General features: G+C 42.0%; 1 long non-coding RNA gene across 1 annotated transcript; it reads left to right on the top strand.

Annotated features, from left to right (window-relative positions):
* Positions 1-4,554: 4,554 nt before the first annotated feature.
* LOC122996833 lies at positions 4,555-9,010 on the top strand. The gene is made up of 3 exons (XR_006407087.1): positions 4,555-6,244; positions 6,898-7,151; positions 8,739-9,010. It is a non-coding gene; the product is annotated as an uncharacterized LOC122996833 (long non-coding RNA).
* Positions 9,011-13,534: the final 4,524 nt, after the last annotated feature.

Here is a 13,534-nt window from a genome sequence, read left to right as displayed (position 1 = left end):
TAAAACATATATACAATTAATGCAGCACCTCCACCCACAATCTTGCACTAATCAACGCAAATGTCAAATACTGAATATTTGACCTCACTGTGGGTTTTTTTAAAAGTGAGTTATGCATGTTTGTGTAGTTTTGGAGGGTTGGTAAAGGACAGGCTCACAATTTTCCAAGTCTGTCTTAAAACAACAGTCAGGTGTCCATATGAACACTGAAAGAGGTTTTCCTTTCTGTAATAATTCCTCCTGTTCATTCTGGCTATTAAAAGATCTCCTTCAAATGTGTCTGGGGGCCAAACTTCACACAATTGTTTTGTGCAAAAATACATTTAAAAGTTTATCTGAAGCTTATATGAGACTCCAGCTATCTGAGTTAGTCATATCTAGTGGATATCTGCCACATTTACAGTCTTTTTAGCATCAAATTCCCTCTTTGTGTTTCCTTGTTGAGCTGTGGTGGAAGTATAGTAACAAAAAGAGGAACTTTAGCACTAAAAAGACTAACGTTGAAAGATATCTACTTGATTTGACTAATTTGGACAGAAGCTTCATATCAGCTTCAGATAAACTTTTAAATACATTTTTGCACAGAAGGAAGCTTGTGGATTTTGGCCCCTTCACTTACATTGTAAGTGCACCATGAAGGGCTCTTCTAATGGCCAGTATGAACAGGAGGGATGATTATGGCAAGAAAAACCTATTTCAATGTTCATTTGGACATCTGACTGTTGTTTTAAGACAGACTTGAAAAATTGTGAACCTCTCCTTTAACACACTATAAACATACAGGGAAGGTACCAAGCAGCCCTTACAAAGCTGTATTGTATATGACATCTCATTCACACCACAGAACCTGTTCAGTCTGCTCAAGGCACCAACTGTAACAGAAGTTATTAGATCCTGCACTCAGACAACAAATCTGTAACCTTTCTGGATTACAACATATCCTCAACACTTCCCTATCGCCCCATCTAAAGATAACTATTTTCACATAGTGGTTTTATCTTTCTGCTGAATATGTTGTACAATATAGTCAGACTTCCACTGGTGGCCCGGCAGCCCCCAGCGATAGGCTGTCAACCGGTTTACGGGCCTGTCGTGGCCTTCATGTTGACGGGCCGAGAGGAGGCCCCAGGGGATGAAGGAACCCACACAACAAGAATCTACGGTGTCTCAGTGTCTGTGTGTGTGTGTGTGTGTGTGTTTGTGTGTTTTTAAACCTACAGGGAAAAACAGGCTTGACAGACTAGTGAAAACTAATGAAGAGCACACAAGAAGATCTGATAAATTTTCACTCATGATCCCAACTGTTGGTTATGAATATGTTCCCTCCATAATGATGAGTGTCTTATCAAAGTTTTCCATTACAGCAACACTGGAAAAAACATTTCATTAGCCATCTTCTTTTAGTAGTGTGTAGCGTGAAACAAAAAAATGTGTCGGAGTCAGAAAGGTGACTGTGTCCATTTTCCAGCCAGTAAATCTTTGGCAGCTCGGAGCAAAGCTGAGACCAGAGCTCCTTCATGTCGCTGTCTGTTTACAGGGCAAGCAAATCAAAGATGTGTCTCATTTCAGAGGCTGTAAAAGTGCGCCTGGGGATGGATCAGGTGTCTCTGATACACCCAATCCTCCCCAAGCAGCCTCTACTTACAGGCTACCAATCCATGTATCCTCCAAATGAACACTGCAAACAAGCAGTATAATTAAGTGTTCTCAGGAATAAAGTGTGTTATCTTTTGGAGTAATCTTAAAAATGGCTTCCTGGTCATAGTCTGCTATTACTTGTTGGAAAAGTGATATTGTATTCTTGTCTTATTAAAATCTTCAATCAAACAAAAACGCTGAATATTGCAAAATAATAATCAATTGAACTTCCGGGTTGACCAGCTATGACATTTTAAACTTTCCACTGCAACAGTAACACAAACAGGGCATATCACTTTTTCATATACAGCTCTGTTAGTGCTTTTAGTGCATCATAGCTATGGGCTTTTTCCTCTCCTTCAATGGGAAAAAAAAAGAAAATCAATGGAGGTTTTCTGTTGAGTTTTCCCCTGTAATATTTTGTTTCTTGTGGTGTATTTGTTTCCTGAGTGGTCACGAATAAAGCCCATCTAATCGAAACATCAATTTATTATCTGAAAGTGCTTGTTCAAAAAAAAAAAAAAAAAAGCAGCACATTTTTTACTGGAAATTTCACAGCCTCACATCCGCTGCGGCGTTGCTCCAACAAGCTGCATGAAATGAAATATGACTTAATGTTTTCGATGCACTTTCAGTCATCAAAGTTCTCGGGGATTTCATTTCTGTGGCGGTAAGTGAAGGAGCTGTTAGCTTGTCTCTAGTTGAGTGATTTAAAGTCGCAGAGTGGACGTGTTGGCTGACTGGATGAGACAGAAGCAGTCTGGGACGGGCGTCTGGGGCATACATCTCCTGGCATTTATCCCTCCTGGTTTACTTTTCCAGCCATCCTTCCAGAGATGGCAGGGTGGGAAACAGTAGCACGGTCAGGCCCATTATGGACAGCCAAAAGGCCTCCATTTACAAATATTTTTTTGTAAATACTATATCATGTTCTTAACACAGCGGGTCCCCTGGGCTGTGCAAAGAGCCCTGTGAGAGTATGGGTGGATGTCAGTCTTGGGGCCTGTATCGAACTGCAAGCATCTGGAGGCCGGAGGTGTCTGTCCCATGTTCATGAGGGTATGGAGCCTCCACAGATAACGTCCTGGGGGATCCCGCCTTCTGCTGCTTTAAGAGATTAAGAGATGCAGGCAAGGCATTTTCTCCCCCCAACACACACACACACACACACACACCTGCCACCACACGGACACACGCATATACACACATTATACACACAACACGTGGCGGCTCTCTTTCTTTCCATCTCTTCCTTCCCCCCTCTCAATACATACACGGACATACATGGTCTCACACACACACTCCCCCCTCCTGATTAGCTCATAATGGACGACTGATGTCCCCTAGACCCCCAGGACCTCCCTAGGGAGCCCTCCAACTCTGACCCCTATCTCCACCCTGCACTCCACCTTCTTAAAACACACTAAATAATCTTTCATTTGACAGGGGCTTGAATGAAATTCAGCTTAGAGCCGCATCATTTGCCCCGGACAATAGAATAGTGATAAATGAATCATTGTCCTGCTGGATTTTTTTCCTTTTTTATGGCTAGAAGGGGGTTAAAAGATGTAAAGAGATGCAAGTTGTATTGGGCCGAATATGTAATTATTTAACAATTATTTTCCTGTTTTGGCTCATGATTATGTTGCTGCTATCTTATGTGTTCATTGAGAACTGCAAAGCCTTTTTTTAAAAATCTTTCTTGTTTGTACTGTAACATGCAGATTAATCATCACCAGTTTAAGGTAAAAGACTTAAATATTACTTTATTGTAAATTCTGGGTTTAGTTCAGTACATCCCATGTTGTACAAGCAACACTGGCATGTGATCCCACATCCACAAAGGCAAATAAACATGTATTCATAAACCTTGTGCAATTGGGCCTGTGCCACCATGGAAACAATATCCGGCAGATTCATCAGAGCAGGCAATTAATCACCTCACTCTAAAATAAACAAAACAGGGATCCTAAACATGTGCCTATTAAATCATCAAGCGAAGCTGGATGGCTGCTTTTAGATGCAACATTTACATGTAATTATCTTCTTATATAATTAAGTGCATTCAGTTAACAAGCATCTTGCTAACGGGCCACATTGCTTACCCAAACGAGCGGCGGGCAGTCCAGAACGCTGAGTGAGTGAGTAATTAGAGCTCGGCATGCGGGTGTTAATGGAAGTGATCTAAAAAATCATTGCCAGAGAAGGAGGGAGGGAGGGAGAGATGGAAAGGAGCAATGGACGAACAGATGTGGATAGGTGAGGCAGAAAGGGAGCTTCAGCGTTTAGGATATTAAGGAAAAGAGGGAGCATGAAAAAGCTGAGTGGGTGTAGTGGATACGAGGCTTCTCCTTTACCTTTTCAGTCATTGAATTTTTGATTTTTATGACCCCAAATTTCAACATCAGTGAAATTAATATCACTCAACATGAAGCTACATTTTTGCAATTAAGTTGTAATACGCTGCACCGACCACTTCAGAATGAACACGCTGAACCTTAACACTTAATCTCAAATTGTAACACAAACAAATAGACTTTGAGTATTGATGTCTTCAGCTACATTCACTGAGTATGAAATTGTGAAAAATAACGACTTAGGATGAATTCTTTGACATGATTTAAGAAGATATCTAAGATGTTCCCTTCATCAGACCACCCACTTCAGTCTGCTCTGCTCCTTAAAGGAATAGTTAAACATTTTGGGATATACCCTTATTTGTTTTCTTCAGTTTCCAGAACTGATCGCTTGTCCTTTTCACACCCTTTTATATTAATAGGGTTGAACAAACTAAATATGTTGTGTTAATCAGTGAGCATTAGATGTTTTTTTTTTTTAAACCTTAGGACAGAGCCATGCTAGCTGTTTCCCCCTGTTTTTCATCTTTATGCTAAGCTAAGCTAACTTCCTCTTGATTACAGTGTCAATATTTAACAGATATTAGAGTGGTATCAATCTTGCCATCCAAGTCTTGGCAAGAAAGTGAATATGCATATCTCCCAAAATGTCGAAGTGTTCCCTTAAGAATTATAAGTTATAGAGATACTGCCATAAAAAAGCGATAGAGAGTGACACTAATGTGTGTGTGTTTTACTGATGTAAGTGCTGACACCGTGACACCGAGGTCCACCCTCAGTTCAACCAAACACTTCTCTTTGATTCCACACTGCACAGCCCATGAGCTCATCCAGCCCGAGGCTACGGAGGGACGAGAGTGAACTTTGTCACACTCAACACTGCAATATCACTTACTTAACTGTCTGGGAGGGTAATGTACAGACATGTTTGATTCCAAGTTTGTTCCGATTTCTTATCAAAGGATGCATACGGAATTGAAGACTTTGTTGATTTTATTTCAAGATGATTTGGATGGATTTTTATTCTACTCTACCCTATTCTGCTCTATTGCTCTGCTCTAGATTTAATGGCTATTTGTATTACTCCAACAGAGGCAAATGGATGTCATCAATATAAATTCTGTATAATGAAGAACATTTTGGCTCCTCAAAATCCTAAGAAACCCAAGCACTCTCTCTCTCTCTCTCCTGTTCTTAGCCTGCAGCTCCACATCACAACAATGAACAACAGCCTTCAAATGTCACGTCAAACCGCAATCCTTTCAGCGCTCACCCCACTCTGTCACCCCCGTCACAACCCCGCCACATAACCTCCTAATTCCACACATGAAATCCCAAATGCCCTCGAAGTCAACGCCATTGTTCGGTTAATATTTGTCTTCAAGAGTACCCAGGTGGAACCCACAATACAACCGGGCCAGCGAGGGTTCAAAGAGCCACACTGAATGGCTGCCAAAATTCCTCACACAACGCCACGATTGCAACAGCTTATAGTGAAATTATGATACAAACTATGCAGCAAGTGAGTAAAGAATATCAGGTCCCTTTGTCCCGGCGCTTTCTATTGAGTTCAATAAACACTTATGCACTCTAAAGGACTCAAGCTCAAGAAGGGACAATGGCTCCCTTCAGAACTCGACACCAGACCTTCAACAATACAAAAATACTCTATCCTCCAAAGACTAATTGATGTTATTCGCCTTTTGATAAGTCAGAGGTAGGCAGACGTAATAGTAAAGAATATACGCACTGCTTTTGATGGCCTGTAACCTGAGTAACTGGAGTACAAAGAGAGAGAGACAACAAAAATCCTTCGTTTTTGGTTGCTTATCACCAAAGCCATGATCATTTGTGTTTTCAGGGCAACAAGAGTGTAATTTGAATAGGGACAGACTTTAAAAGGGGAATCGCCGCTGTGTGCTTAGAGTACTTGGAAGCGTCGGCCACTGGCCTGTGAGCATATTGGTTATTGATATTCTCTCTGTGTCACACACACTGCATCTGGCCTCTGAACACAACGGCTGAAAAAGCCCTCAGAGCCAGGGTGAAACAAATACATTTGCACTTTTTTCTTTGGCAGCAGGAGCTGGCAGGTGAAATTGGTGGCTGCGGCCTGACAACTTGGCTGCAGTGCCATCTACTGGTGATAGAAGCTATAGGGGGCTGAGACGAGACCACACTCTGGAAGCAGGAGGTGCATGGAAACAAACAGCAGAAACAGTAAAAGGATTCATACTTGAGCTGAGCAGGTTTCAGATTTTACATTGTTATATCTTTTTTTCCCCTGTGGGTCAAACTGCATAAAATGTACCACTCATTCAAAAGCAAAAAGCATGCATATCCAAAGCAAAAAAATGTCATTTTAGAGTTGTGTAGGCGAGACCATATCTCACCCACACAATTGTGGTTCATACGCTGAATAGTGCATATGCCATCAGGGACTAAAAGGGGGGAGGGGTGCGGGGGAGACAGGAGGATGACAAAAGGATATAAACTTTGACTAAACTGCTAGCAAGCCCTCCTGGGAACCAGAGAAGTTTAAACTTCACCAAACCACAAGACATGGGGAACTTTGACACAAAAGCACCATTTAAAAAGGCCTTTCACTGCGAATGGCAAGTCCAATTGAGGTCTGTCATGCACCTGGTATTAAAAGTAGCCCTTCAGTCATGTGACAACCCCACTGACACAACTCATGTTCTATGCATGCATAATACAACATGCATCACTCAGATGAATTTGAAAAACAAAACACATTTGTCTTCAGGGACATTCCTGGTAGTAAACATATTGTAAAGACTCCATGGCTCTGTGTGACCTTTTGATCTATTCATATGTTTTTTTTTTTTAATATGACAAGATTTTTTTTTTTTAACCGAGTGTCAGTATTATCATCCCTCAGTCGAAAAGGCTAAGGAGTTTTCTACACGACGTACAAAGATCTGCAATACATCACTAACCACCACAATGAAATGGGACGTTAAGGCTGAGATGACATCATGCAGCAAGCCTCGAGGACAAATATAGATCATGTTTATCTTTAACAGATGATTAATTTGTGACATAGTGAAGAGATCTCTACTGACTGCTATGGAAATGTCCTCGTAATCAACTGATCTACTCAGCCAGTTTATGGTCACCTTCATCCCTGCTGTGGTAAGTACAAAATAGTACAGCTTTAAGTTTTTGTTTTTTTTTCTAAAGATGGAATATTTTAAATAGATGTTTGTGCATGTTCTGCCCTGGGTTGTTGGCGAGCCAAAATTGCACATTGATTAACAATTAAACAACTGAGCTGAGAAAAGAGATTATTATGAAACTTAAACTACAAAAACAGATGAGGGACAAAAACAAAAGGCATAATGCAATCTTTCTTATGGTTCCGTTTTTTTCACATCTTGCCTCCCTCCTCATCCCCCAAACCCTTGGGAAGCAGCACTCCAAGGTCTTTCATTTGAGCTTGTATTATGCCCCTGTATCTCTGCTCATTTTTCATCCGCGTTGCATTAAGTATTGATATTGATTTCTTGTAAATGGTGGCGAAATGGATGGCCCGCACTTTTTTGTGTTATTGTTCTGCAGCACTTGTAGGTAATTTATTATGGCTGAGGGTCCGGTGAGGCCTCCCAGTTCTGTGTCCCTCCTCCTGATGGAGCGTGCCAACCTGACTAACAAAACACACGGTGCACTGAAAGGCCACGCCCGAGGAGAATGAAGCATGAAGAAAGTGTGCACGCACGCCAGCGCCAGCACGCACATGCATGCGCTCTGTATCCCTCTCGCCCTCGACATCGCTCACATTCATGGTTGCACCATAAAGCCACACACACGAGAGGGTCCCTTAGAAAACACACAGCAATAAACTAAAAAACGTTAACTTTAAAGGCATTTCTCAATCTTAACATGAGAGTTGTGCAGTGGGCAACTATTTTATTCCTCCTTTCCTCCTATTTTTTGAATATTATTCTTTTTAGTGCTGTAGCAGCACTTGTACTGAAATCCATTCCCAGTTTTGTGACAAAGCGTGGCCTTCTTGACAAACTGGAGTGGTTTACTTGCATTGTCATCCTGGCCAATTTCTTTTCCCTGCTGCCGTGGCCCCAGCAGTCTATTTGCATTTCAATAGCCTCTCTGTCTGCCTCTATATTGCCTGATATTATGTCTGCCTTGTATGAATTCGAATTCAATGTCTGCATCTGCTGTTCCACTCCCAAGCAGTCCTCGTAAAAGGTGAAACATATGAAATAAGGCTTGCAAGCAAAAGACATTGATGGTGTGTGATGAAATAAACCAAGACAAACACATTATAGGGGCTTGTATATGGTTTTCCTTTAATAAAAAATCTGTTTACATGCATGTTCTGCCTTTACATAAAACTGCCACAGAGCAACCTTATAGCAAAATGATTGTGTGATTTCCAGGATCCTTAATAGAACTATTATTACCTGCAGGCAATAAGTTTTCACTTTTTCATGCCCTTTTTTCAGCTATAGAAGCAGAAAAATGTATAGCATGAACCCACAATGCAGAGAGTTAGGTGAGGTAAAGAAAGGCGCTGCGGTAAAACCGATACGTCCTGTTTACCGTCTCTGTCACCACAACACCAGCACTTGGCCACAAACCCTGGCTGGTGCCACGGTGTCGGACACCGTGAGTCACATGACCCACACCAGAGTCCCACAGAGGTCCCTCAGGTATCCCAGAATGCCCTCCTCTCTGGTTGACTCTCTCTCTCTCTTACAGGACGGGATATATGGGATGTCAGAAGGCCACAGGCAGTTACTGTTAAAGCCAGGAGGATTTACTGGAATTTCTGGAATTATATCTTTTAAAAGATATAAAGCACCAATGGCTGATTAATCTCTCTTCATGGGATATTGGAGAGAAGATGTAAAGAGGAATATCAGTTGAGCTGCACATCCTGTGATCCCTCTAGCAAATTGTGTTTCACCTTGGGACCAAACTACTGCAACCAATCCTTTCCCCAAAACTCCAAGATTTTTTTTTTTTTTTTTTTGCACTCTGATTAATATTCTCAGTTTCTCTGTTCTCTAAAAAAATGAAATAAAAAAAAGTCAAAAACTGTATGCATGCTTCATTTTTAGATACAAACACAAAGGCATGCACCCCTCCTCTTAATGTTAACCTCTGCCAAATGTAGCTTCTGTTCAGAAACAATTAATGCCAACCAGTGTTCGCGTGCGCAGGCAGGCTAACAGCTGTGTTTGGGCCACTTGTTGTGCCTCCAGCACAGATAATTACAGCAATCCAAAAGCAGAGCAGCCGCTCGGGGAGTTTAATAATGTACAAGTAGTCGCTATCTCTTTATAGATCATGTTACTGCAGCACTCACTGATGTGTAATTTAGATCAATCAAAAAATATGGCAGGGCTATGAAACCAGTGCCTTTGATAATAGTTGGCAGGTAGTAGTCACCCCCTGTTGTCGAAGCATCTGATATAAAAGGCTTCATTCCGCCCTCCATCAAGGGGCCTGGTGTGCTAGGATGTGTAACCCAGGCAACAGATACATAAAGCATTATGGGACTTGATTTAATTTGTCTAAATGGGAGCTGGAGTATCTTGGTTCTCAGTTCGAATGTCCCTGTTAACCACCACTACAATGTAATGGGCTCCTCAACTTGGAGCTGCTGATTGTGTCCTGCTGGTATAGGAGGTTTTCCACTATAGGCTGTTTTCTGACTGTGTGTGTGTGTGTGTGTGTGCATGTATATGTGTGCGAGCATGTTGCGTATGTCTGTGTTTGTGTATGTGCGATAGAAAGATTGATACTTCAACATACTGGATTTAAATCTCGATCAAAATTTTGTTGTTGTTTCAAAAGTTTCACCTGGCAACACATACATAACAGTGGCATCATAAATAGGACATAAATGATCCTGTCGGGGCTTTGTTTCCTTGAAATTCCCACCATCTACCTTTAAAATATTTTTGAGGTCAGTAATTTAACTGGAGGCCAAAGCTTTATTCAGTACTATTTAGTTTTTTTATGTGTATAAAAGCCATGAAAGTCATCATAGGTCAGGCTTTGTTCTGAGGTATGAATTCCTTTGCTTGATTTGGTCCATTGTGTATTTTCATACCTATGAGCTCCCCGTTTCAACCCATTTTACGAACTATTTGAACCAAGACAATTTAGCCGGTAATACCTGGGTATCATTTTCTGCCTTTGCATGGGACTCTCCTTGCCTCTGGCTTGTTTTAAACTATCAGAACAATTCAAGTAGCTTCCTCTCCTCGTCCTACTTCTAACTTCCCCTCTTTTTCCCTCCTCCCTCGCTTCCAACCCATGGGTCTTTGTTTTAAATGGCAATTCATCCCGTTCGTCCGCTCAGCCACGTTAAACATCAATTTCCTCGCCGAGCACACATTACGACCCAATAGAAGAAATAAAATCTTAGCCATTTATTGTGCAACTCCCTCCTCCCTTTCTAGCACTAGCGGTGCCAATGGCAGTCCTCATCAAAGCAGCCCACATCCAACAACAAGGGAGCAGATACACAACAATGCCAATGCCATTCGACTTCCTCTTAAGTCGTTTTATACTTACTGCAAAACAGTAACGATTTCAAGGGCCTTTGAATTCCTCCAAGAGCCACTGGGTTTATAAAACATGCATGAGGTGTTCAGTAAACAATGCCCAATGGTCTTATTCCTTTTAAATAAAACTATTTCCATGAGATGTAAGAGAGACTTTAATATTGCCTTAAATATTAAAAGAGAGAACTGAGCCTCATCAATTTTTCATTTATTGGGCCCGCATGTAAGGAGTCATCAATCTCAAAAGAAATTACTGACATTTTCATTTCAAATAAAAAAGGGTACACTTTATCCAGCGGTAATAGGGATTGCCACTCTTACACAGGGAGCATTAAATGGCTTCTGGAGTGCTGAAAATGAGAAAATTTTCTTTTTTTGTCTCAGAACAGATTGCAGTTTTTAACCTTGTGAAGCAAACATGCATGAAATTGCTAAATAAAATGCAACATATTACCCTCTTAAGACTCTGCTTTTAAGGGGAATGCAGTTCACCGCAAATCAATAATAGTCCACCTTAACAAGTGCATATTCCTGTTTCCAACGAGCCCTGACTTACTGTGAAGTAATAACCACCTGGTTGTTTTGTTGTTCATTGGTATTGATATCCTCTGACATCGATTCATTGTTTGATTCCATTGCTGTTATGATATATTGTTATAAATGTCTCCATCATTACAGCACCTCTCCGCCTGTTTGCCTTTAGGCTTGAAGGTTTGTAATTACTGCACAATAAACAAATGGTTTGGGTAATGGGGGGAAAAAGATCCAGGGCCTACAGGCACCAGGAGAGGATTATAGAGAAAGGAGCCCACTTTTCACCCCCAAAAACCCCTCAACCCTCACTGCAAGGCCTGTCCCAAGTCTCACCACAACTCCCCCTGTGGAATCACCCTCGCTGAATTATTAATCACCGAGCTGTGTTGATATATCATCAACCGTGTACATACATTGCAGAGGGGGGAAATAAGGGTTACAGTAGGCCAAGATTGATAACAAAAGCTTGACATATGCTGCTAATTCACCCTGACAACACTGTCACTTCCTGCTCGGTGAAAAATTGTCCGACAGAAGAAGAGTTTGTATGCCTCAGTGCCAGCACTCCCCGACGCAAGCGACTCCACCCATAATGGATGAATATTTGTTTATAATTTCTGTACACAAGTCTGGTTGTCAGTCCCCCACTCAGCCTGCATGCTGCTGTCTCATTTGCATAGTTAGATTGAGACGCCGCGAGCGTAACAAGGTTGGCCTGCGTGTTGGTGATGGAGGACGCTGATGAATAGAGCTCTCTCCCCATCATGGCACCTTTGTAAATGTTTGATTAGTTTTGAATGGATTACTGTTAGATTATCGGGTTTGGGGCCCAAACCTAGACACGGCTCCGCTACTCGGAGACAGTCCCTTACGGGTGTCCCGTGACAGAATGGAGGCTGCATGTTGACAAAGAGCGAGAGGGGAGGAGGGCGGAGGCCATGCTTGTTTATGCAGAGTTGTCAAAATGTTTGATAATGCTGTTGCTCCCTGCCATCAGAACTTAAATTTTTAGAATACCTTGGAATGGGAAATAAAGGGTGACGCCTCTTGAGATTAGAGTTGATACAGTCAAGAAAGACATGAAGAAAAAAAGGAAAGACTCACATACATAAATGCTCAGAACTTTTATTGAATCTTATTCCATATTTCTGTAACTGAGCTTGTTCCATTGCTCCCATATCGGCTCAGCATTCCAGGGATATTTAACGGGTTGGTGGGAATCTCATAGTTGGGCAGCTATAAATTTTCCTGGGGCTGCTGCAAGACGCTCTTATATTGCTTGTGTGGCAATCAGACTGGTGATTATATGGGTAATGAAACATGTGCCTCCTCTCGGTGTCTGCCCCTTCCATCGCCTGTCTCCTTCCATCTCTTTCTCTAACTTTTCTTTCTCTCTCTGGTTAAAGCTGGTGATGGATGGGGCGTAACTAGAGGAGGCAGTAACCCATCAGTTCCAAGGCCTATTATGCACAGCTGGATGCCGGGTAAAGAGGGTATGAGGCGTGGAGTAGTGACACTGTAGCGGGCTGCTTCACGGGGTTAACGCTAACCCCACCGCCCACCCCTGATGCCCCCCGCTCTAATCCGTTTGCTGGAAAACCTGTCTTGCATCTTGACAGCGCCGCCGCCATTGTGCTCCCTTTCTCTCAATCTGTTTAGCTTCCTGTTGTGACCTTTCATACAGTCAAATATATTAGCGAGTGGTGCACTCTCATTAAAACAGTGCATTAACCAAAAGACTCTTTGGAGTCTAAATGACAGCCGAAGGAACTGAAAGCTAATAGCCGTGGGCAGTTTGGGAAACTTAACTCATGAATCAGTGCGCTAATGCCGGAGCAGCAAGCCTGGAGCGCTGTAAGCGTATGGCACAATCTCCATTGCCCCCCCCCTTCCTTCTCTCATTCTCTCCCTCTTTCCTCCTTGATCTCCTTCATTTTCCTCTCTTTTTTCTTTCCCTCTCTCCTTTTCTCTCTCTAACTGCTTCTTATTCCCCAACTCGACACGATTCCCCTATCTCATATTCACTATCACCGCTGTGTTCATATTCCACTTCTCCCTGACACATTTATTCTTTTCTCTCACTCTTTTACTCGATCATCCTTCCACTGTCCTGCTATCTTATTTGTTCATTTCATTCAGTGTTCCTCCTATTGTATCGTGCTTTTCGGTGCCATCATTTCTACTTTCTGCCTCCCTGCTCTTACAGTTCTTTCCCTGTGGTCTCCCAAACACTTTATCCACCCTTATTGTTTTCAAAGAGGGGGGATAGAAAAGGAGAAAGTGAATAGAAAAAAGAAAGAGCTATAGAGAGATGGAGATAGAAGAAAGGGGAAAAAAAGAATACGAGAGAGGAGAGAGAGACGAGTAAAAGAGAGACGACAGAGAGAGGAGAGACTAAAAGCTCATTACTTTCCCCCTGATGGGAGAAAATGAGTGAGGGGGCAA

The sequence above is a fragment of the Thunnus albacares genome, chromosome 14 (genome assembly GCF_914725855.1).
Source record: "Thunnus albacares chromosome 14, fThuAlb1.1, whole genome shotgun sequence".
Classification (NCBI taxonomy): Eukaryota; Metazoa; Chordata; class Actinopteri; order Scombriformes; family Scombridae; genus Thunnus; species Thunnus albacares.
The sequence above is the reverse complement of the archived record's forward strand: the minus strand, read 5'-3'. Positions and strand labels throughout refer to the sequence as shown.